This window comes from Glossina fuscipes, unplaced genomic scaffold, assembly GCF_014805625.2.
Source record: "Glossina fuscipes isolate IAEA_lab_2018 unplaced genomic scaffold, Yale_Gfus_2 60, whole genome shotgun sequence".
NCBI classification, from domain to species: Eukaryota; Metazoa; Arthropoda; class Insecta; order Diptera; family Glossinidae; genus Glossina; species Glossina fuscipes.
The window spans coordinates 892,693-920,254 of NW_023998432.1; positions in this window are offsets into that span (position 1 = coordinate 892,693).

Sequence of the window (27,562 nt, forward strand, 5' to 3'; positions counted from 1 at the left end):
TTTTTTTTTTGTACACTGCCATTATTATGTTTTGTATGGTTTCGTGAATAGAAAAACGGGAAAAAAATGTTTATCTTAACACCCGTAGAATTTCCGCTTAAAAATTTTTGCACACCGTGCATAAAATTTTGTGGTCTTTAACATGACATCCATAATTGCTTTTGTACAAACGAGCAAACGCACTCTTTGCGCTTAAAACAATATTCTCACGCATGACAGGAACGTAAGGGAAGCAAACAGGCTACGCTTACTTAAACATTAACCAGCCGTATACATTCTGATTATATGCCTGTTTTAGTTGTTCACCATTACCATTAACAGCATCAGCGTCGGCATCAACATCGGTAGGGTTTTTATTTTCGTCTTCCTTGTCTTTTATTTTTTTGGTAAAATCTATGTTAAAATTTCATGTTATGCGCAAATGTTTTGCTCGCTAAATATGAATATAATTTGACTATAACTTTAAAATAATTTTTAAAAAAAATTATGTCAATGATAATAAGTTCAGTTTTAAAGCAAAATCTCTCAAGCAACGTAAATTGCAATAACATTTGCTAAAACTCTGTTTCATATTACAGAAGATTACTTATTTTATGTTTTGTTTATTTATTTATTTATTTATTTTTTTTTTTTTTTTTTTTTTTTACCCACATTTTCACATATGGAATACAAAAAAGCCGTCCTTAAATGACGCTTAACGTGTTTGTCATTAAATGTATCTGACTGAAAGTTTCCGTACATTAATGTATTAGACTGGTCCGTATTAGTCCGATTAAACACATAACTTGTCATTTCCTTATCGATTTACGCTTATCAACTTGCTTATGAGTGTTTGCATAGCTGAGATAAAGACTGGTATTGAAAATAGGTTATCTAGTTCAAAGATGAAACGAAATGTATGCGTGGGGAACAAGAATTAAAAAATTTAAGTCACTATATACGGTTGGATGTCATATATCAAAAAACATTTACCAAATAGCCAAAATAAGTGAAACTTTTGAAAGGTTTCTGCATATTTTGCAACAAACCAAACAAAGAAGTTCTGCGCTGATGAAATTATAAAGCTTCACGAAACATGCTTAAACTTAGTGGATAATAACGGCCGTTATGAATTTAGGTAGAAGACATTTTGAATTAAATAAAATTTAATAACATTTTTAATACTTTTGCAACATCAGAAATATATTGGAGTTATTTTAAAACCAGCCTAGGTATCCCTGTAGGCATCCAACCTACTCAACGGCTATTTTGAGAGCAAATCGTTTCGAGCCTTTGATAAGTTAAGCGATGTTTATTGACACATATGTATCGAAATTGCGACCTTTTCTTTCTTTTTTTAGTTCTTCGTTTTTCTTAAATGATGCAAATATGATAACATGTTATGTAAACGGAAGAGGCAAGTTGATATATAACAGCTTATATTCAAACGCAATGAATCCATGTAAATGTGTAAACTATATATTTATTTAGGAAAATTACTTAATCATAACATAAAACAAGCTTGCGTAATAATATGCGAATATATATAATAAATTAGAATGATTATTACAACATCAATGTTCAATATATCAATGGTCAATTTTTTTGAAAATAATAAGTGAATAAGTGAAGAAACAAGTAAAAATATTGTAGCATAGCAAATTTATTACTTCTTACTTCTCGTAAAATAATACTTTTGTTATTTTCATCTAAAATTATTAAAAAGTATACTTTGCTTCTACGTATAACAATACTTTTCATGGGAACCCTTAGGTGAGATGATCTAAAACACGAATCGACCCGGTCCAAGTTTCTTGTCAGAGATCTTATTATTATTTACCTATTTTCGCGATTGACTACTGGAAACTCGTATTCAATTTTCATTCGTAACGATTTATAGATAAATGGTAGGGTTGCGAAAGTAATCCGCTCCAATTTATTTTAAGTAGAGTTCGCCTTTCGGCCAAAACGCGTTGGCGTATCAAATTTCATCAAAACATCTCAAAAATTGCTATCCCTGAATAAACCACAAAAATAAAAGATTAGCAGACAAACAGGCGCAAAAGCTTAACCCAATGTTAACTTGTCGTTTGCTACAAACGACATAGACTACAATAAGCCTTTATAAAGCATTTGGCGTTGAAGATGAAAATTGATTTAAAATAGTGGTATGATTTTTAAAATTATTTCGCTAAGTTTTGTGCGATTATTTTATGTATTGTATATTTCTAGCATTTTGTGACAATGATAGATGAACAATTATAAGGCAAATATGAATGCATATCAAAATCCAAAAGAAATTTCGAATTTCAACTGATGTTACTGGTTACTCTTTGGCTTTTATAGAATCGTTTTTATCTTACTTCAACGAAAAAGTCTTTGACCTTTACACCAGCGGATGGCTTTGAAGTAGTGCACTACCTTGGTAGTGCCAACTTTACTAAGTCATATGCGTATAAAAGGAGAAAAATTTCGAACAATTTTAAAGTTGTTCATTCGAAATCTGATTACATTACACATTACTTTTAAGTTATATAAAATGAGCGTAATTCTCTTTTTACTGTTGTCGTACAATTCAAGAATAAAATTGTTAAACACTATAGCAACCCTTTATTACAAAGAGTAGTATTTCTTGGCACATGATTTTAAATTATTTCTTGTCTAGCTTTTATATTAAACAAAGGATTTAAGCGAGAAATTTGTGGCTGCCATACAGTGTAGGGGTTAGGACGCCCGGTAAGTATTCTGGAGATCCAAGTTCTTCGACTCCAGATAAGATAGACCACGAATTGTGCTTTACTTGTCGTTTAACATGCATGCTGGATATAGCTTACATTCGGTTTTATTTACAATGCAGTAAATATGTACTTTGTATTGAACTCTAATTTGTTAAATATGTTAACAGATATGAAATTCATTCACTCATAGTTGATTATGTAAATCTCAACATTCGATTTCTTTACTGATATATGATATATTTATAAATATTATAATTATTAATTATTGATAAGTTATGTTTTATAAAGCAAATATACAGGTACGCTATGTAAATATCAAATGCAAAATAATACACGCACATTAAGTAAATGTAAATACTACTCAGGGACAACCAACAAAACACTAGCATTGAATATCCAAAGCGTAATATTTTTAGTAAAAAATACCCGAAGCACGCATAAAATAACATAACGAAAGAATTTTTTAAGCAGACAATGCCAGTGGTTCGGCCTTTATTCGATTGAATTTTTCTATCTGCTGACCTTATGAAAACCTATACTGGTGGCTAATTTTGATCTTAACTTAATTAAAGTGAAAACGACGAATTTAAGATATCTTTTAATATTCTAGAAGGGGAATGTGTATTCACTCGGACTGAGCACAAGCCTTCATATTATATGAAGACCATATATCCAGTTTCCGTGTGTATTAGTGGAAAGGTTAGTACATCAACTATATTTTTATATACATACATTACAACTATATATTACTGAAAAGCATGAGTACAAAATTCATTCAATAATACCTATCCCCCGTTTAAAAGTCCACGGCTGTTTCAAATCGCCATTAGCAGTGCCAAAACGCTATGCATAATATTAAAATTTACACGTATGTAATACTACTAGTACTATTATAACACCTAATTTGAACAACTGATATAACGCAGCAATTAAAACAAGAAATTTGTTTGTTTTCCCCCAAAGCTAACGAAATTCAATTTCCATTACACAAGAAGTATTTGGAAAATTTGAAAATCATATCCTTTCTTAGCTCCTACTTTTTTGTTATATTTTTATAATTTTTATTTGCACTTTTCTAATAGAAAGAAAGAATAGCATTAATGAAAATATTCTGCTGGAGATAAATTACTAATGCATGCATGTGCACATTAGTAGAAACTATAACACACTGCGTATGACTGTTAAATAAAAATTTAAAAAAAAAAACAAACAGTAAACTATTTAAAACTGATGCCATGAATATAGCGTTCATAAAAATGCACCCTAAAAATGCTATGAATAAAATTAATGCAAACATTTCAATAAAGATATTAGCATAAATTGCGTATAATTAAATCGCAACAATATTTGTATTAAACGCTCAAGAAAAGCGCTGAAATCAAGTAAGCACATAAGCGCAGAAAATAAATAGATTATTTAAATAGTAACTAAGGAGCATTTAATGTAAAAATCGACAGTTTCATTTCCTAGAACAAAGGACTGAAATCTATTGTTTGCCATAAGTAAGCACATTTTTGCATTTATGCCAAGACCAAGCGTAAAACGGTAAGCAGTAGAAAGTGAGCAGTCCGACCATAAGGCAGGCGATCGCAGGCACCAACAACAGCACATCGTAGTAAGCCATTGGCCTTAATGGAGTTTGTGTTTTGTATACATTTTAACGACAAAGTGTTTCGAGTGCTGATGTGAAAAGACCTTTCACGACTTACTGTAGTTACAGTGGTTTCATGGTTAGTTTAAGTCATATTTTTGTTTTGTAATGTTGTCAAGTCTAAAAGCTTTTAACATATCCATCTACGGTTGCATAATTTTTAGTTTTACAGTTTAAAATATTTCCGTGTTCATGGCAAATTTTCATTCTTCGTAAAGGACACATCATTCTTCAGTCATTCACTTTATACATTCTCCCAGTTAAGCAATATTGTCAGCACAATTTTTACATTTAAATATAAATATACCGTATTTGTAGAATTACAATCTTGTGTTTTGACTTTAAACTTTAAAATATTAATTTCTTCAAGCAAAAACGATAACCAGATATTTTTTTACATAAAACTTGGAATATTCTGAAGATATGGATTATATGGATTTGATTTGAATAAAGACAACCGTCAGCTGCTAATACAGTCGCAATACCAAGAACTTAGTTCGATATTTAAAAATTGATACAATTGTTTTCAGTTATCGCCACGTTAAAAATGAATGAGTTTACTTCATGTCCAATGTCTGTCCATATATCTTGCTCGCAGTCTACCCATCTCCCATTCTGTCCTTTTGCAGATATGCAAATGCAAAAACAAATTTACCTAAATCTATCAAAAAGAAAATAAATGAAAGTCAAGTAAGCAAATTAAATTCGGTAGGGACCGAATATTTTATACTTATCATCATTTATACGGCAGAATGTTTACTGCAAATCTTACAAAGTTGCGCAAATATATTTTGGTGCATTCCAAACTTGAAACTGGCCTAGGATTTATTTATATACGCTTTTTGAAGCTAGTTTCTGCGCGCTATAAAGGTATTGAAAAGACAATTCAACATTGGTACACTAGAATATTGGGTTGGCGTGGTCAATTTTTTCCATCTTTATACACAAATGCTACAGAGTCGCCCATAGGATATGCGTTTAAATTTTTGGACATTTATTTGCTATAGTTTATAGGTAATGAGCAAAAAACCATTATAGTTACTGATAAGGAATACAAGGCGGCGAGCAAGCAAGTTGGGACCAATCGTTTTGTATTCGCTTAAAAATAAAACTTTCGTAGAAGGAAATCTTACGGAAATAGCAAAAGATACTATTTAATCAACAGCTTAGTAATAACAGAATATCTATGTCGTTTGTAACTTGATTATCTCAGATATCACAACGATGGTCTTTATTCGATATATTAAAAATTTTTTTTGTCTTGATCCAACTGAGTCGAACGAGAGTGAAATTCCATATTATATGAGGAAAACAGTTTGACATCATCAGCGTCCATCAGAATATTGCTGAACTTGATCACCGTGGGAAGGTCATTGATATACGGGATAAATGGCAAGGGGCATTAGTGGTTCTGTTGAGAAATACAAATATTCTTCTTTCGGAGTTAACAGATTTGTGAAATGGTTAGTATTAGTAAAAAGTGGAGATGTAGTTAATAAATTAAAATGAGTGTCTTTCAGTAGAGTAGATGAAATAATAGTGAGCGCAGCCAGTTTTCATGTATTTTTTTGAAAAGTTTGTTTTTTCTATTTTGAACTGTTCTTTTTTTACCATGGCGGGAAAGTGCCTCGAGGACGGCTGTCTAATCGGAATGGACGCGGAAATAGGTGGCCTAACACTTCATAAATTTTAATAAGTAGCGTTTCCATATTCACATTGAATAAATCAATACTACGTGATTTATCTGACAGGAGCAAGATTAAGCAACGAAATATTGGCTTTGCTAAGTTCGTATCGTATATTTGAGCAACTGAGATTTAACTTGTTGAAGAGACTCAACATGCCTTGATACTTGCATTGAAATGATGTTCAAATTGCTGGAAGATGTGGATCTTCGGGTACATTAAAAGGCAGACAAAGACTCACAATTCTTTCAGGGAACTTAACAAAGCTAAAATATTTGCATGTCCCATTCCAATTAGTTACATGATTACATTGAAGGCGATTCCGATAATATATACTTTATTCAGATGTTTAAATGGGGACCAGATAGCCTGAATTGACACTAACACACGGACTGGCCTGTGGTAAATTGAAATCCCTCAATGGTACGGTCAGATCAGTAAGTTTGCTGATCTAAACAAAGTCACAAATAAGAGATATATGTTTCGTATAAGAATAAATATCTGCATTTGGAGGAATGTAAGAACAAGACAAATATAAGTTTCTACTGTCAATTTTCACACGAATAGAAGAGGAGGAGTTGCAAATTAAAATGAATGTAACGGAAAGACAATTGATATGGCAAATAAACCACTACCATCGGTACGATTTAGATGAGCTTTTCTGGAAACATCCGACATTCCGACGAGTAGAGATCAGGCTTCAGCCAGTTTCCAGTGAAAACCAAACAGAAATACTATATATCCCCATTTATTCTAGATAAACAGAACGAATTTCAGTACATAGGCCTCTGATACTTTGGCAAACGATAGTCACACGGCATATTAATGCAGAAAATGACTTCTGAATGCTGCATACTTTCATACAAATTTAATATGTGCTTACCACAGGCGGTATAAGGTGCAAGGAAAAAATTTCTTTATTATTACTAATGTAACATCTCACATATTAAGCTAATAACAAAAGTCGTTAATTCGCTTTGTATTGGCTAAAGACTGTTGGAGTTTCTTGTAAACTTTACACAAAAAATTAATATAACGAAGGGAACATGTAACGGTTATAATAAAATGTTGCATGTTTTATTAAAATCTTTGGTAAACTTTACTATATTGAATAGTTAAGGAATTGTGTATATTAAAACTCATGTTCCAAAGAAAATATAGGCTTTTCCTTAGATTTTCTTTTTCGTTAATGAACACTTTGTTATTACTTCTACTGTTGTTTCCTTGCTTGAACTTGCAAAAGGAGAAACTTCAAATGATCCAAAATTGTATAAGGTTTTTTTTGCGGATATACGTAAGTGTGTATGAAATAGTATAAGAGCAGTATAAATGAACGAAAACCCAAAAAACAAAAAAAAACAAAAGCAACGACATACCTACACTATGCCAAACACGTAGCCAGTATGATTGAAAGAATCGAAAAAGTTCATAGTATCTCTTCATAAACATAAAACTGCATGCATAATTTATGGTTGCATTCATTAAACTACCGGAGTTTTTTTTTGATTCGTTCTGTAAATGAAAAACTATATATATCAAAGATTTTATGCAATGTAATAAACTCTGGTAAGAATTCAAACCGCCCTCTCCGCCCTCTCCGCCCATACGCACATTCTGATTTCAATCAAAAGCAAAATAAAAAAGAATTAATAAAGATGCATTCCTGAGTCATGAAATTCTTTAAAATGAAATAAATTGTAAATGTGGTGAACGAGAGAGATGGAGATAGAGGCAGAAGTATATGTTCATTTTTCTTAACCAAATATTTACGTGGGCAAAAGGATGGGTAACCCTAACCCCTAAACACTATCCCTGTCCATCTCTAACCACAACACAAGGGATTCAACGTGTCCATTTTATTTTTTGTTTTTCCTTATACTTCTTGTGTACGCATGTATTCACATTTACACTCTCCTACCCAAAACCATCGTCATTCGCAGGCGACAGGGCTTCTACTAATGTAACGTGCTATCACTCATATCTGTTTTGTATATGTTACGTGTGTACATATATATATATGAATATGTAAGTGAATATATGTGCTCCCATCTGCTTACACATGAAACATGAAGAACACATGAAATTACTCATTTTGCATGATGTCTTGCCAAATACATGATCTCATGGTATGATATTGCCTTAGTATTGGTATTGGTACCGTTTTCGTTGTTGCGTTTTTCATTTATTTACTTGTTTTAATTCAAATTTTATTTAATCGCAACATACTACTGGGAAGTCATCAATTCATATATGCGAATGCGATTAAATATGGAAACCAAACCAAAGAGGAAATGTTATGTAAAGCACAACCTTATGCATACTATTGAAAAGTAGAGACTAGTGTAAACTAGTATAAATTAGACCTTATTACCATAAGAAGGTTAATTTTTCCATAAGTATACTTATATAAGATAGATTCAAATAATAGTGCCCGCTTATCTAAATTTTTCAACTTCATTAAATATACCAAAATATTATTTTTCGCTGACTGTTTTCAAAATACATTAAAAATGAGAAATGTTTTCATATAACGGTTTCTACAATATGGTGCGTTATATGGATAATAGTCGTAAAAAACCTTCGATCAAGTCATTCTTCGTCGAAAGCATGTCAGTGTACCTAATTCATTTAAAACACTTTAAAAATAAACATAATATACATTCATAAACCTAAGAATGCATAGAAAGACATTGGAAGGACAGACGGACAGACCGACAGACATTCTTACATCAGTTCAGAAACCAGTTCGAAATGCATTAATATAATAAGAAATGAGTCTGTTCCAAGTTTTTCTGGATTTTGCAGTTATCCGCAGAAACTTAATATGGCTTCTTATGACTACGGTGTAGGGTAGAATTGTCGCAGAATTGTTTTCTTGCACGAAAGGGTGAGCAGGTGGTTGGTTACAAATTTGGATACTGGTGCGTCGCTAATTTTTCGGGATGAATACGAAACTGGTAGAAATCACGATCCACGTAATTTTCTTTTAAGTTTCACTGCATGCACATAGTTCGGCGTTCTACTGTATATTGTGGATTCAAATGTATATGCGTATATAAGCGTGTGTGTTTGTACTGATATTTAAAAATTGGTCTTTACAAACTGCTCTTGTAACTGTGCCTACAGATAAAAATATGTTAACGGATGGTATGACGTATATGCATACAGAGATTTTACATATGGCAAACCATGTAATCAAACGATTGCCTTTAGATTTCCTTAGCTAATTACTTTGGTTGGAAAACGATTTCAATGGCACAACTCGCTTATGTTCTATTCTTGTTGTTAGGTAAGAATGTATATGCATTAATGTAGACATGCATACACATAAATATGCATCTAAATATTTTAAGCGCAAAATGAAATGAACTTTCTCTTTAGCACGTTGGAATAATGCAGTAGTTATCAAATAACACAAAAAGAAACTAGCTTTAATTATTTATATGTATGATTGTATATATGATCATAATAATAATAATAATAAAATGAACAATAAATGCATTAATGTAATAGTTAATACATATAATAGTTACTACGACAATTCGTATGCATTACATCACTGCATAATGAGAAACTGATTTGAATTTTTGATATATATATACACTAAAGGCTTACCGGCTAAAAAACACGATTTTAATCATTTCATTTCCATTTATCCAGATAGTAAATCTATCTATTCGTTCACCCTAGAAGATATTGGAATAAAAAATGTCGAAAGATTTGTACAGAAATCTTAAATTTAATATTTTATACAATTGAATTGATTAAACATAAAAATATGTAACCGAAGAATTTAAGCCTAAAATACTTAAGGTCGACCTTTTGTTACGCTCACTTTTAAAAATATCTTAATATATATGCTTGAGCTGATTGACGTTTATAAGAAAATGTATACATTTATGAGAATTAACTACCGATCTATTAACTAGGAAAATCGATTTACCGACATTTCAACCATTAACGCAAAAAAAAAAAATAAAAATTTTGACACCTCTAAAAACTACCTTCATAAGAATGATTTCAAAATTACTTATTATCCATCGTCCCTTGGCTCGTCTATAATTTAACAAACACAGTTAGACCAGTAAAGGATATTTAAAATTCGTATACTTACCTATATTTGATGCGTACGGAGAAAAATTTCGCGTTTCGAGTGACATTGAGCTGGAATTTAAATTTCAAATAACGTTACAACTAACAACACAAAGTTCATTACATGTTTAAATATGTCCTAATATCGCAGACACACAGAAAGTTATTATATGAGCGTATGCGTAAGTATATGTCTTTCTTTAAGCTATGTTTTTGCTAATTAAGAGATAAATTTTGATTTCCCTTCAATTTACTTAAACATGAATCCTTTTGCATAAATTATGCTAATAACAATTTATTGTAAAGTCATATAGCAACATTAAAATTATGCATTTGCGTATGTTAAATATGTGTTAAACATTAAATATTTAAATAGGATTTATTTATGGTAAAAATTTAATTGAGCATGTATGTGTGCGTGTGTGTTCTTGTTCTTTCTTGTTCTTTTAGATTGAGAACTATCGAAAGGCACCCATTATAGGCAGTGCGAGACTTTAGCCCGGTAAAAAGTATCTGCACTCGTATCGGAATTTCCTGCCCTAAAAGTAGTTATCCATGATATTGGTGTGTGTGCCTGCGCATAAACGCATGTATGCGTCGCACGTGTATGCTGCGTTCTATGCTGTCATACCTTTTTTAAAAAGTTTCACTTATGTTTTTCTTGCTCTCTTTCTATCTCGAGAGAAATATTGTCCTTTACATCGATTATCTTATTTCCTTTAAATTTATGTTCGGTGTTATCACATTTTAGGAAACAACATACAGTAAGCTGTCAAGTTTACCCTTTTTCAGTTGCATACACATACTCCACAATTTTTTACTTCTTATTTTTTTTTTCTTGTCTCCAATGAAAATCTTATTTTTCCTCTTGCATGCATCCTTCTGCTAACCCCTCAAACACTTAGGATTATGTGTTAGCTTTGCATACATCCATGTATTTCTTCTATTACTTGATGTAAAATATTGTCCTTTAATAAATACATATATATATACATATATAATATAATAATAATATATATATACAATATATATAATAATATATATATATAATATATATATACATATATACATACATATATATATATATATATATATATATAAAATAATTCTGCATTACATGGCCATTTTCATATAAATATATTATCTTATTATCTAGTCAAAAACAATGGAAAAAGAAATGTAAAAGGAAGAATCTGAGAGTGATGGATCAGAAAAAGCTTATGGAATATTTTCCATGAAAGATTTTATTTAAAAGATAAAACAGAACAAATACAAATTGCTTTATCATATAAATTTATTAGCAAATGTTTTATGCTTTAAGAAAATTTAGAGCGAAACAATTATTGGGTTCTTAGTTTATGGAAAAAGTCTAGTTTTTAACAATAAATTGTTAGAAGCACTTAAAAATGTACTGAACTTTATACGTTGACTTAAACGCGTGATGTGAATATTATGAATAATAAATAGTTCTTGAAATACTTTCCAAGCAGAATTTCTCTCTACGTTTCCTTTCCTTTTTTAAAATTTATCATTTAATCAATGATATACTTCTTGTTTTCCCTCATATTCAGATTTTATTTAATTTGCTAACACCAAAAACGGTCTTCAATTGTGTTATCGTATATATGTCATTCTTATATAAATTATTTTTTATTAGTGTCTGACATAACCTCTATATATGATATTTTTTCCATTGTCTTTTTTTTTTTCTTGCTTCATTTAATTACGGTCATTTTACGCTTAAACTAGCGCGATTGTTTCATACCCATTTGAACTTTAAAACTTGCAGCATACGCCGTTGCATATTTAGATTTGACCCTCTTTATACCTATCGCCGACGGGTGCAGGATATATTCACTTTGTTAAAACATTTGCAAAGCCCAAAACGAAGTTGCAGAGACCGTGTAGATTATATATATTCTTGATCATCATCAACTTCTGAATCGATCTACGAATTTCCTTCCAGCGATCTAAATCTACAAAAATTTGAACATATATTTAATGGGTGATGTGGTAGTGTCTGTACAAAAAAAGCGAAAAATTAATCATTGTAAAGAATTTTATATATTTGAAACTTATTGCTTTTACTATTCTGCTAGTGCCTCGTCGAAGGCAAAGGCTAGGGAGCTGCAAGGTCATTTACAGGTATCCCACCAAAACAATAAAAAGCATTGTCAACCTAAATAATATAGCTTGCGAAATTTTGCTGACAAATACGTTTAGTAATAAATTCCATTGTTAACTATTTTCTTTTTTCTTTTTCTAAAGGAAAGTTGTGTCCATTACACCATGCCTGCCTAATATTATAATGCCATCAAAATTTATATATTTTTTTTTCAAGACCTTTATAACGCCCAGAAGCAAGCTTCAAGAATCCCATAAAATATATAAATTCTTAGCTAATTTCAAATTCGAAATGCATCTAAGCACGTCTGTCTGTTTGACAGTACATCTGTCTGTCTGTTAATTCATCTGCCGATCTGTCTGCCCAACTATGTAGTATCGGAGGTACATACTCTCACATTTGCAGAAGACAAGCCATCAGATATAGACTTGCAAAAGAGTTTGAACACCCGCACGTCTACACAACGTCTCCTTTGCTCGTTACTCATAAACTACAACAGATATATGATATAAATTTCCACAAAATTATTTTAAAATAATTTATATTTTTCCTTTTTGTCAAGGATTACGGTGATTTTCTTATTTATTATAGTTTCCACTACTTGTATGATAAGAGTATGTTGAATTATGTGTGCAATATTCAAAATTACTTAAAAAATTATTCGAGCTTTAACTGCGTTAATCAATTAAAACTCATTTTCTGATTGGATTCAAGTATTTCTTAAAGTACCGAAAAAGTGAAAGCGAAATATACGTCCTTTGCAGCCTTTGAAAATTCAAATAATCAAAATTATTTATTTATTTTGCGAAAATAATAAAAATAATACACTACTATCTGCCGGCAGAGTCTACAACAAACATAATAATTACTTGCTATTGCAATTTCAGTCTAATTTGATTATTGCTTCATCTAAAGTTATTATTCTTTCTTAAGTTAACTTTCGCAAGCGATAGGCAAAGTTATAAACTTGTCACAGAATGGGGTGAATAGTAACAGTAAAACTATTGATTTTATAAACATAATATTTATTTTATGTTTAGAAGAAAAAAGAAACAAGGATATTATTAAAAAAGAAATAAGAAAACTATGCACGATTACACCAATGGTCGAAGCTCGCGATTGTTTCCACTTGGCATTTGTCAAATTTTAATGAATGAGCTTTGAAATAAAAAAACGTATATATTTAAGTATATAAATAAGTTTTGTTCATATATCAATATATGGAAATATCAGACAAATTTTATGATCAGCTATTAAATCAATTACGTGGACTTTCTCTAATTGAGGAGAAACGAACAGAATGTGGAACTGAATATTAAGTTCGATCAAATTTTTAGATCTTAATAACGGGGGCTTCAATGGATAGACAAATGGACCGATATCGAGTTATCTTGTTTGAATTCCTTAATTAAATTTGTCAACAACACATATTTAGGTTAAAAATACTCAAAAATATTAACATATCTCCTTTAGAGTAGGCGCAAATAAGCTAGTTAAAATTATTATAAGCCCTTATACATATTATATTTTAGTCTTTGTGAAAGAAAAAACGAAAAACAAAGTAATTCAGTAATATATTGCATGCATCGGTCTAATACATTAAATTTACGATTTTTTTTAATGGCTTTTGCCTTAAGGAGTCTATTCTATGTAGTATCATAAATCATGCACACGTTTAGTTAAATCAAAGTCAAATGAATAAGAAGTTATAATTTATTTAAATAATTTAGAAAGAGATTTTTGAAATTTTTCCTGCTTTTACTTTCAAGCGAGAAAGCCCGCATATTGAAGCAATCCTTATATCCAAAAGTAGACCTATGGGGATCAAATTCGGTAAGGTCGATTTCTGTGTTAATTTACTATTATGAGCTGATTTTAACTATAAAGTATCGAAATTGATATCTTCTTACCTTACAAAGATTCAGTCTTCGTAGACTGATTATGTGGCAAGTGGTCCAAAAAATTATCCCAGCCAAACAAAATTTTTCATACCAATTTGAAATGCCAAACTACTATTAATCACCGAATGTTGTCGAAAAATGTTAATAATTTCAACTTTCAAAATGAGGTGTTATATGGGGAGTGGGCAAAAAAGCAAACTGATCAGAACCATTTTCAATAGAATTCATCCTACACGTCAGTGTACAAAATGTTATCAAAATATCGTAAAAATTGCAACCTGTAAGTTGAACACAAACTACGTGGACAAATATCGGACAGACGGATAGGCAGACAGACACACAAATTTAGAACGATTCAGAAAATGGCTTTGAATCGATCGGCATAACAATGGGTGAGTCTATCTTAAAGGCTTCTGAATGTTACATACGCCAGCACAAACCTAACGTATTGTGAACCGCAAGTGATGCAGTGCAAATTTTTTGTGACTGGTTCCGGAATTGTTTTGTTTCTGAAGTTCAAACTTTTTTGAAAAAGCAAAATTTAGACTTTAAAGCAATTCTAGTTTTGGACAATGCGCCAGGTCATCCTCGCGAACTTGAAACTATGCATCCAAATATAAAAGTGACATATTTACCTCCCAACACGATGGATTTGTTTCAACCTATGGACCGAGGAATAATCTAGGCCTTCAAGCTCTATTGCATTAGACGAACCTTCAAATTCATATTGGATAGTAGGGAGTGGAATCCTGATTAGAATGTTATTGAATGTAGGAAGAAATTTCACATAGCAAAATGCATAGCAAAATGCCTGCTCTGACTGCGGAAAATGACGAAAAATCTGTGCAAGTTCAAACTTTGATTGCAAACATGGCCGAAATCGCGAATGGAATTTATTTATTTATTTATTTATTTTAATTCTACTTATACATGAAACTCAACTAAACAAATAACCGTCGAGTTCAATTGGCACTTAGAGCAAAACTTACATTAAATTAATAACAAAACTTGGTACAAATACAATAAAATAAATAAGACGGAAAAAAAAGAAAAAAAGCATGTACACAACCAGCATAGAGCCACACTTACAACCGGTACAGGACGAAATTGCAAATGAACCCCTAAGCCATCGCAAACATGCATAAGCCTGGCAACCGATAATACTTAACAACAATTCATATTCGAATCGTAACGACTTTTAAGGATAAAAGCTAGTTTAAGTAAGACATAGGTAAATCGCGCGTATTAAGCAATGTTGCTTTAATGGACTTTAACGAGTCCCATAACGAAAATAAGTGATAGACGTCATTTAGGTTCTTGCAAACTACTCTGAGCGGATTAAACAGCTCATAATTATATTTACATTGACTAAGCTTAACCAAGATAAAGTGCCTAGAGAAGCGGTTAGGGACATTAAAGCTTATTTCACAAAGTAATAAAGGCGAGTATATAGCACCATTTATTAATTTGATTATAAAGGGAACGCCAAGAACAAACCTACGATTCTCAAGAGACGGTAAAGACAGCAGAAGAAACCTATTTTCGTAGGGAGGAAGAGCGGCGATCGGATCCCAACCCAAACTTCTAAGGGCGAACAGTAAGAATTGCTTTTGAACAGATTCAATTGAATCTTCATGGCATCTACATGAAGGCGACCACACAACTGAGGCATACTCGAGTATGGGTCTAACCAAACACATGTACAGCCTTTTCGTAAAGTAGGGGTCATCAAGCTCTTTAGACCACCTTTTTATAAAACCAAGCGCGGACTTAGCTTTGCTAATCGAGAGCTCAATATGCAAGTTGAAACGTAACCTATGGTCAAATAGAACGTCTAAATCTGTGACCGAATCGACGTCCTCCAACTTATGCGAATCTATGTAATACTGAGTAATGAATGAGTTTCTTCTTGAGAAAGAAAGCTTCTTATATTTACTCCGATTTAGTTTCAGAAGATTCACAGAGCACCATGCAACAAAATTATCCAAGTCACTTTGAAGCTGATGTGATTGCGATTCGACAGAGAAGGAGGAAAACAGTTACACATCATCCGCATACATTAAGATCTGGCTGGAATTAAGCACCGATGGGAGATCGTTAAAGTATAAACTAAATAAAATGGGACCTAAGTGACTTCCTTGAAGTACACCAGACGTAACGGGGAATTCAGCCGAGGTGATAAAGTTGAACAAAACCCTGAAGGATCTGTTGTGCAGATAAGAGCTTATCCATTTCACTAAATAGAAAGGGAAGCCAGAGGCTTGGAGTTTCAAGATAAGTAAGTTATGGTTAACCATATCAACCATATTTGCTGAAATCAGTGTATATCACATCTGTGCGAGCGCCACTAGAAAAAGCCTTGAAAACATCATAAGTAAACTCTACAAAGTTAGTGACTGTAGAGCGCCCTTTCCGAAAGCCGTGCTGGTGCGGAGAAATATACGAATTAATGGCAAAAGCCAATTGCTGAGTCACAATTCGCTCGAACAACTTGGGTAAGACACTCAACTTGGCTATGCCTCTGTAGTTCTCAACAAATTGTCTACTTCCACTCTTGTGGATAGGAATAAGGAAACTACTCTTCCTACACGAAGGGAAAACACCTAAATTCAAGGACAGGTTCAAAATCTTTGAGATCATACCACATAACTCGACAGCGCAAGATTTAAGTACACATGATGGAATTCCATCAGGTCCTGGCGCACAACTATATTTTAGAGAACTCAACCCTTCAAAAACGTCGTCTTCCGAAATTACCAAGTTAGGAATTGAGACGGAGTTATTTATAGGATATGGGTAGTTTGCTGATAAATTATTAGCAATTAGCAGTCGAAAAGTTACATTTGAGATTTCAAAATCATCCGAGGAATCAGAGCCATTTAAAGAAACATGCAAGGGATGGGTGGAAATTTTTCCTTTTGAGTTAACAATTTAAAATAGTATTCAGGATTAGCAAACAGAGAGGATTTAATGAACTGCAGGTGTCTGCAGTAATGTTGGTGATTGAGGGAGTTAAATCTATGCCTCGCCACCGAGTAAGCGAAATAGTCGAGAGAAGAGCCACTTTTCAAATATTTTTTGAATAGGGTGTTTTTTCTGTTTTTGTAATATTTAATTGTCTTATTCAACCAAGGGGAACACCTGCTTCGAGGTCGGCACTTGATCGGAGTAGATGCAGCAATAGCTAGATTTAATGTTTTGTAGAACGATGACAATAAGCTTTCAATACTTCCGGTTGAGAAATCAACCCTTATATGTGAAAGATGATATTTTAGCAATACAATATTGATTTTATGAAAATCATAATATTTGTTTGAAAAAATTGGATTTGGAACATTAAGGCAGTTCAACGAACCATCATTCTTATGATGAAAGGAAATGCACATTGCTGGATGATAAGGATCCTCAGGTAAGCTGAAAGGTGGGCAACGATTTACGTTAATCTCAGGAAAATTGGCAAAACAGAGATCAAGCAGTCTACCATTGCAATTTGGGGTACGATTATATTGAACCAAATTATGATCAAACAATTCATTGAAGAACACAACAGTCCTATCAGACGTTGAAGTAGGAATCAAACAGCCAGAATTATTACTGCTACACCAAGTGACTTGAGGCAAGTTGAAGTCACCCAATGCAACGACCAAATCGTTAAGTCTAGACCGCTTGGCCATTTCACAAATGAGGGCAGCATGTTTCTTGTAAATGGAGATATCAGAATTTGGGGGAATATAGGAGCAGGAATGGCGATAAATTAAACGTCAGGAGAAGTGGGAAATTCTATTCAATTGGACGGGACTGACGAGATATGGCAATTAATACACCATCACCAATGCGATTCATTCGATTCTTTCTGAAGACTTGGAAAGAATTGTGAAAAAGCTCCGACGGATGAAGATTGGGTTTTAGCAGAGTTTCGGTGAAGGCCAAACAGAAAAACTCCGTGCTCACTGAATTTAAAAAAGTAAAACGAATTGTTGAATTAAGGCCCCTAACATTTTGATAAATGAGAGATAATGGGCCTGAAGAAATATTTAGTTTTTTGAAGGCGACAAGACTATTGCTTTGGTATTACGGGGACGATCTCGAGGGATAAATTCCTTAATCAAGAATCCTACTGGCCACAGTGGTTTGTTTAACAACATATCACTGTTTTCAGTCGGAACTAGTATTTTAAAAGAGGAGATTGCCCTAGAATGAGAAGGAGCCATTTTGAAAATGCTAACGCGCTTTAAGTTGACTGATGGGACTTTCGCCGCCAGATAACATGTTATGTTATCCACCGATGTTTCAGGTGCCAGTCTTGACACAAATATTGCTTTTATGGGAGGAACTGCCGTCAAGCAAATGTCATTAGTTGGAACAGGAGGGTTCACGGTTGGGGAGTTTAGAGTTGGGGAGAATATAGATGGCGTTATCGCCCTTGCACCAGCAGGTTGTGCGACTTGTCCAGCCTGGTGACCAGCGTTCACACTCGAACAGCCACTGGGAGAGGATGATTTATTTTTCTCTTTATTATTTTGTTACCAACCGACTCAACAATATCAGAAACATTAACGTTCATTCTAGAGTTAGAGGGAGCGGTAACTTGTACCAACGAATCATATTTAGAAAAACTCAGAGGTGACGTCCCACACGCTACGCTACGAGTTGTTATTTTTCTGGCTTGGGTAGAAGAAGAGTGCTCAATAAAACGACACTCATCAAACCTAGACTTAATTACCTGAAACTTCTTCCACAAGGAGCCGAGATTTCTACTCAATTCCTAGAAACCATTTCGCGTCTCCGTGAAAAGTTTGTAGAAATCAATGCCCCGCTGCCTACAGTCAGGATATGACCATCTTAAGCCTTTAGAAGTGTCAGCAACTACGTCAGCAGCACGGCCGAGAATACCGGCACACTTTGCGTGACCAAAGCGCTCGCAGAGCCAACAAGAAACGAATCTATTCGGGCCTATTTTTGCGCGACATGGTGTATATAAGCACTCCATGTGAAGTCAACGAAAAGAAAGAAGTGAATTATTAGGACAAAAAAGAAAAAAATTTCAAAAGAATCCACTACACTAAGTTTATCTATAAATTTAGGAAATCTAATAAAAGTTCTCCGTTACGGTGTCACTGTAACAAGAGAGCAAAAGAACAAGAGAAAGCAAAACCAAACTGGAAGCACGAAAAAAAGAGAAAATACAAATCGGAAAAATTGTAAATTATACGCAAAATCTACACTACTAAAGCAAGGGTAAACAAGCCAAGAGAAAAGCTGTTAACACCAAAGGAAGAAAATAAAGAAAGAAAAAAACTCAAAAGCAAAAACTAGAAATGACTCCAAAGAGATTTACTGTTGCGATCACAAGTGCTAATCGCAAGAACTAAAATGAAAATCGCAAAAATTTTAATGTAATTAATGTAATTCTTACACTTTACACGTTTAATCCTTTTATACTTTTACAAATACATAGGACGAAATGGGTTCGAACAGATAGAATCAAGTGACATTCAGGAATTGCTTGAATCGCAACATGAAGATTTAACTGAAACCGACTTGGTAGAAATGTTAAATTCACCGCCCATTGAAGAAGAGGCTTCAACAAGCACTGGAGACGTGACATTTAATTTGAAAAGCCTTAGTGAAGGTTTAAGTATGACAAATGAGCCTGGCGATTTCTTTACGAACATTGATCCGTCTATGGAACGAAGTCCTATTTTTACGAGGCAAATTGCTAATGCGACTGCTGCGTGCCAGTTTGAATTGAAGAAGCTTTTAAAAACTGCCAAACAAGAGAAACTTACAAAATACTCCAAACCCTTGCCTAAGCCTTAAGATAATTGATCAAAATATTCAAAAGCTTCAATTAAATCGATTTGTTTTTATTTTGTCACCTAGCAACGTATCCCCTATAATCCCATATAAATTACCATTCCGTATTTACGGTTTTTGTATTCGCGGCATTTTTATGGAACGTATCCCCCGCGAATAAGGAGCTTTTACTGTATATAAATATACATTCATCGTCAGCTTTACACACTAATAGATATTTTACGGATCCGAGTGTGAAGATGCGAAAATGAAACGAGCTTTTCGATGTTAAGAATTAACCAATGTTTAAATCAATTTAAATATAGATAAACAAAAATTGCTCTCGCTAACTATTATATTATATTTGTCAACGTCATCGAGTTAAAACCACTCCTAATTTACCATATATAACACCAAAGTTTAGTTGTTAATAGCAACTTAATTCTTATTGAAGGTAAAATGGTAAGTTATACGTTATTATATATATAAGTTAATATTGTATAAACTTATATACCCAACTTCACTTCTAATAAAAATATGTTCATTTATGAAAACGAATATGCATTATCCAGAGGAATTTGGTATAGATCCATCTTTTACAACTCCGTTATATGTTCAATACCATTTTCTAAATTGATCTAAGTATATGTATTCGTCTATATTCCCGATGCCCATGTATTATTTTGTTAAAGGTATTGAAAGCCGTTTGGATGGGACGACGTTTGCGACCACTTTCCGTAAAAAGTTTTGTTTTGAGAATATTATTACACGAAAAAAATCTTCCACTTTCAACATTTTTCAAACAAAAAGTCGTAAAAGTTTTATTTTGGTGAATTCAATAAGCCTGCGTGATTGAAATGCGATCCGATAATTTCTTGAACCTTCGCCCATATAAATATTCTTACAAAAAATAAACCTTTTAATTTTGTAAATTTCCAAAGGAGGATTGGTCCAATACACTGATTTCATATATGCATTTATTGCCCTTAATTTGGGCTATATTCACCTTTTTTTCGGACAACTCGTTAGGTCTGGTCTTTCATGCAAAGTAAACCATTATTTTTAATGAAAATTGACGCAAAATCAATTTTATTTGACATGCAAATTTATCATGCTAAATTTAGACCTCATAGACCCATTTTCGGAGTCTCTTGTCATATGAAGGTTTCCTGAACAGTTAACCTTTATGTGATTACACCGCTTAATTTTAGATATTTCCGAACGGAAATAGATGGATAATAATAACGAGTTTTTTACAAAAAAAAAAAAAAAAATCCGTTTAACAAAACAAAATGAATTCAGATCTTGAGATCCTTCTTACATCAATCCTCCCTAGGACGAATTATTTCTTTACTTGGGCAAGCAATATAATTTGTACTATCTTATCATAAAAATAAATGAAGAATGAATGAAGAATTAGCAAAGTCATCTCCTCTTATTTCACGTTCAATAAACGCCTACAAATATGCTTTCATTATTATTTCCGATTTGGAAGAATCTCCATGCAAAAAGTTTCAATTCCGATTTAAACGGTTTTACGAAGAATCTATCTACCATATAAAGCCTCTGATGATTATACACTTATTATTATTTTATATACATACTTGCATATATAAATATATACAGTATAAACAAAGAAAATATTTTATTGACTTTAAAATGAATTTTAGGTACTCGACATAACATCCAAAAGTGACATTCTCAATGACTCGATGAAATTCACTTCATTTTTTATTACATAATGAACTTGGTGCATGCGTGATAAAGTTCAAATGGAATTTAATTTGTGCTGTTTATTTTATTACTTTTCCATTTGGTTTCATTTGTCTTAAACACGATTCCTTGTCTTTTAGACGAATTTGTCTGGCAAAAGTTTCCGCTTTCTTGTTTGTCTTCTGCACGTGTATCTTAAAAAATAAAAAAATAGCAACCAATGAGGTAAACGGATTTCGATTATTTTCAATATATTAGGGCATTTCCATTCTTTGCATTCATTATTCTTTATATATTTGAGTGAACAAAATTCTTATTGATATATACCATTGAAGTCATAAAATCTATACATTTTTTACACCGAAATTTGCATTGTTCCTTCGCTTTTTCTCTATTTGAACTATTTTTTAATATAAATTATAAAAATTTAACTCTAAAAGAATTTGAATCATTTACAAACGTTGTTAAATCAAACGTATGCTCTATGCTAAGCTTCCAACGAGTCACTTCTGCAGGCAAATTAAAAATTAAAAGAAACTCGAACAAATTTTATAACATACAACTCAAAATAAGTAAAAATATTATGGTCGGGCAAAACCGACCATTAAATACCCTATATCAAATCGATCGTTTTGGTAATAATACATCGAAAGTTCTTGCAAAGGCATTCTTTCTATGAAAGCCCGTATATTGCATTGTCAAAACATCACATGGCGAAATATTTTGAGAATTGCAATTTTTTTCCATATAACGGACAGACGGACAGATGGACAAACTTTTCGATATAATAAAAGGTACGCCTATGTTAAGACCCTCTGGGTGTTACGTACGTCCATACGGACTTAATATACCTTTTAACGCAAATGAGGTAGGGTATAAGAAAAAACAATAATTAAGTAGTACTGTGAAGGGGCCCTCCACCTAGTACATAATGTGGATCTAAATATGCTAATTTATCGCTTTTTATTATTTAAACTGTGCATGTTTATTACCCTCCTTTGCTTATTTTGAATATCGTGCTAAGAGAAAGTTTTGAAGTTTTGAAGTTTATCGTATGCTCTGAGTTTTTTAATGTTATACCTAGGCAAGATCGAGCGTTGAATACCCTAGATCATTCGTCTGAACAATTCTTTACCTATAATACGTGGCAATTATATATTGTTGCCATGTCTTGGTTATGTTCGCACGCGCTATAGTATGACCTTAGTTATACGACTCTACAACCAGCCACACATAATATAAGCATACATTATATTATATATATAAATATATGTTATGTAATGAAAGGCCGCAACCGTACCTACGTCAAGGAAAATATATTACTTAGTGCTCGTCTAATTGTAAAATTGTGAAAAAATAAGCATATGCTTACATATAACAAATATTTATTTCGCATGAAAGAAGTTGACAACAGAAATCAACTTGCTGCTGCTCCTAGCCATTATTAATTTCCTGCGCATGATAACCGACTTATTTAATGTCTAGTAAAGTCGTCAGTACACTAGAAATCTAATTTGTGTCCCACAGGTAAATGCCGCGCTTCCTAAGCCCTAGACTATGCACTAGCCATGATAGAGATAATTTACAATTTAAAAAGTAACTGAAATTGACGCATGTTTGAAGAAGATAAACATTTTTTAAAAAAACCAGCTATTGAATATTATCTGCTCTCAACGCAATATATTGTACAATTTGTGACCCACCGTCCTAGAACTTGAGCCGGTGTCACCAACGTAAGTGTTTCACCTGAATAAGTGCTGGGCGTTATAATCGCCAGCCTAAATGACACTTATACTTGAAAAGATTATTTTGATGGAGGATTACAGCTCCTATGTGTTGCAATAAGGCCTATAACGTTACCTAAGAACATCTACGCTTTTAAAAGCAAAAAAAAATTGGATTTTGCAGCGGATACAACGATAAATGATCGCACCAATGTCCTAACAATGGTTCCACACTACCTCCGTATACAAAGAAAATATCCTCCTCCTGCATCTAATAGTATATAGTATTGAAACCCGGCTTAAAAATATTAACCCTACTTGAGATTTTGACGCAATTGAAGTAGTCAAAAGCTCGTATACAGCTAAAGAAGTGGATTTAGAGGGTGGTCATAAAACCCGTATATATGAAAGCACGGAACGACATAAACGTTCGAACCACTACCAAGACTGAATTAACTGCCAAAATGATCGCCCGACGCGTAAACCAAAGTACAAAACAGGAATGGTCCGCTAAAGGGTGATACCCAATGCATGATGAATGAATTCATGGACGAGCAGACTGGTTCACAAACAGATTGGTGTTCGGAAAATTTGATTTGTGGAAGGAAAGGAGCTTATCCTATTGCGTTTATAGGGGACATCCCGTGACTGGCTGGTCATACAAAAAAGCTTAGGTTTATCTAAGAATGCCTATAAAAAGATATATTACAAACCAACAACTGGACATTTTTAACATACTCAAATGTTGTTAAGTTCATTGGATGGTATTTATTCGGACAGTTTCGAGGATTTAAGTGGATTGAATTTAACGACTTTCTAATAAAAAGAAAAAAGCAAATAAAATTCTCTCTTGTCGTTGCTATTTTTGTTATCTTGTACAGCATAAATGTATTAAATTTGTCCTTTTGATTTACGTTGGCAACATATATAGGAAAGCAAAACGTCTTGCATTTGCCAAACGAAAGCAATTGAACTTTAAAATATGACAAAATCTCCTGCTGTCCTAAAATCTCATGATCTAGATAGTGTGAAAAAGTAAAAGAGATATACAATAGAAAAGAAGGACAACTTGCCATCAAAAACAAATTGTTAGGAGAAGATGGATATATATACACACAATAAATATACACATTCTTAAAAATCTCTTTTGATGATTGATTTTTATATGTCTACAAACATTTTATAAATATAATAAAATTTAATACTCAACTTTATTAAAAGCTAACACATACTGTTCTAAAATTTATTGAAGTAAGAATGCTGAGATTATGCTTAATGCTATATTACTATATAATACAGACATGCCTTGTTTTATATGGTTAATGTCTACCACGCTTTATCGAGACCGTGATATGCAATTTTTTTTATTTATTTATTTCAATTCAGAAATAATATTAAATAATGTAATTTAAACTTAAATATTTTATATATCAAAACCGCGCTATACGATAAATAATATTAATTGAAGCAATTTGTATCGCGTTATATCAAAACTAAGAATTAGGGTGTAAAATTTTATAAAAGCTACAATAATATCAAAATTGAAGTAAATTAAGTTTTAACGAAAAAGAATTTGAAATTCAACGTTTTATTTATTTATTCAATAGGTCATATTCTAAATTCCCCGCGGTTTTTTCCGCGCGATGGTGTTTATGCCCACACATCGGGCAACACTCACCGCATCGTATCAAACGAACATGCCCTTTTAAGCACATTTTATGTGACATTTTAGGCTATACTTTCTATGAAGATAGTTTTCTAGTTCTTTGCTCGTGTAAAAAGCTATATTGATTATAAAATGAGTGAAATATCTCAAGAAAAACGCTATGTGATCCTTTTTGACTATAGAAAAGGTAAAAACGCTGCAAAAGAAAATTTGTGAAGTGTACAGTGAGAATGCTATAAGTGAACGAAGGACCCAGGAATGATTTGCTCAATTCCGTTTCAGAAATTTCGATGACAAAGATGCATCTCGTAGTCACTGAAAAAGACCTACACACACGCCGTCAGGAAATAGCAGAGGCACTAAACATCAACCACGTGACAGTTTCGAATCATTTGATAGGAGCAGGCTGCAAGAAGAAACTCGAAACCGCACAGACTTTTCAATATGACCTAATATTATGTATATATTTAGTAAATAAATTTACAAACGATTTAAATACTGCCGAATAACTTAGACCATATGCTCGCTTCAAATGAAATTTCTGCTCCACTTGAGATTTAAGCCCGCGGCTATTGACTTATTAGTCACGATCCTTTGCTTATTCGGCTATCAGTGCGAATAAAAGATATTTAGAAAATAGAAATTACGGTCAAAAAATTAACTTTAAGTTTAATTAAAACTCCCTTTATCAACGATAAAGCAAATACAATTTTTTAAAATCGTGTTTTACCAAAACCATGTTATAATATTTGCAAATTTTTTACCGTGGGGTCTAGAAATCGTACTTCACAAATATTTTGTTAAATTCCGGACCGCTATGTGTGCTAATGTATACTGTGCACTACATATTTTACGAAGTATATTCAAAAAAGTTGTGTTTATTTTTCTCAAAATATATTTACTTATTCATCAATATCTATTTTCTCCTCCCCAAAGTAATCCCCTTTAGAAATAATACACTCGTGCCAGCGCTTTTGCAATCCAAAGCACTTCTGATATGCACTTTCTGGTATGGCCTTGAGCAATTTTGAGAACACGAGGAAGTCGCAGGGGGCCAAATCCGGTGATTAGGGTGCCTAAGGCATGATTACGGTATAATTGTTAGCCGTAAAATTACGGACAAGTAATGAGAAGGGATCTGACGCATTATCGTCGTGCAATATCAATAACTGGTTCTTCCATAATTCCGAGCCTTTTTTTTAGTATTGCTTCATCCAAATGCGCATAACTGCAGGGTAATATACCTTATTGATCGTACGATCTTTTGGCAAGAACTCACGATACACTACGCCACAATCGAAAAAAACAGCGAACAAAATCTTAACATTTGGCCGAATTTGGCGCGATTTTTTCGATATTGGACCTTTTGCCCATCTCCAGTTACAACATTCGCAAGTACACCTTGATTAGCGTTGTCGCCATTCAACAGCTCTTGAACGATGCTCATTCGACGAGTCTTCGGGACCAAATTAAGCAATCAATTCGCTGAATCAATTTCGCTGCCACAGATTTCATGCCCAAAATTTCCGAAAAAATTCCATGGTATGAGCCAATCGATATGCCAATATCCTCAGCAACTTCCGTAATAGTAATTTGATCACTCTTCATAATGATTTTCTTCACAACTTCAAAATTTTCGTCGGAGCATCGCCATTCACCTTCACCGCTTCTCAACTTTCAGCGAAGAGCTTGCGCACTTATAAACTTTTTTTTTTTCCCCAAAGTTCATCATAAAATCTCCAAGCACGAGAAACCAAACACGCCTAATCTTTATATTTGTCAAAACCGAAACCAAGCCAAAAATAGAAAATGGCTGATAATATTAACATATGTTGGGGACATGTGTGTCAATATAATAAAAAAGAGGTTCCAAAATCGTAAGCCGTCTTTATTTTGAACGGATCTCGTATATTATGTGTATAAACTATGTATCGTATACTATTTACCATGTACAGTATCTTATATACTATGTACCATGTGCCGTATGCTATACTACATATGGTGTTTATTTTACGGTATATATTCATTATTATATACTTAGAAAGTAAGTCTAAAAGCTGGTTCACAATACCTAAAATGCTAGAAAAAAATATTTAATAGTTTAATTGTTAATTACTTATGATCTACAGGAAGGAAGAGTGTGAAATTTTCAAAAAATTGCTCGCTAAATCTATCCTAACAGCGCCAATATTCTCATTCCTTAGATATCAACTCTTTTGATGTAATTTATGTTCAAGGTTTTTCTTAAGATGGATATAGCTTTTCTGCTTACCTCCCTTTGTTTTTTTTTTTAAAGTTTACTCAATGCAAATCAGTTTATTTGTCAGTTGTGTTTATCTTTCGTTCAGTATTCACCGACTTTAGGCGTTCTATGAAAAAAAATAAAAATTCCAAGTTTGTATAAAAAAAACCGCTTTGTGCGAACACCTAGACGATCGGAACTTAATTGAAACCCAATCAGTAGTCAATTTCAATAAATAAAAAAAAGAACC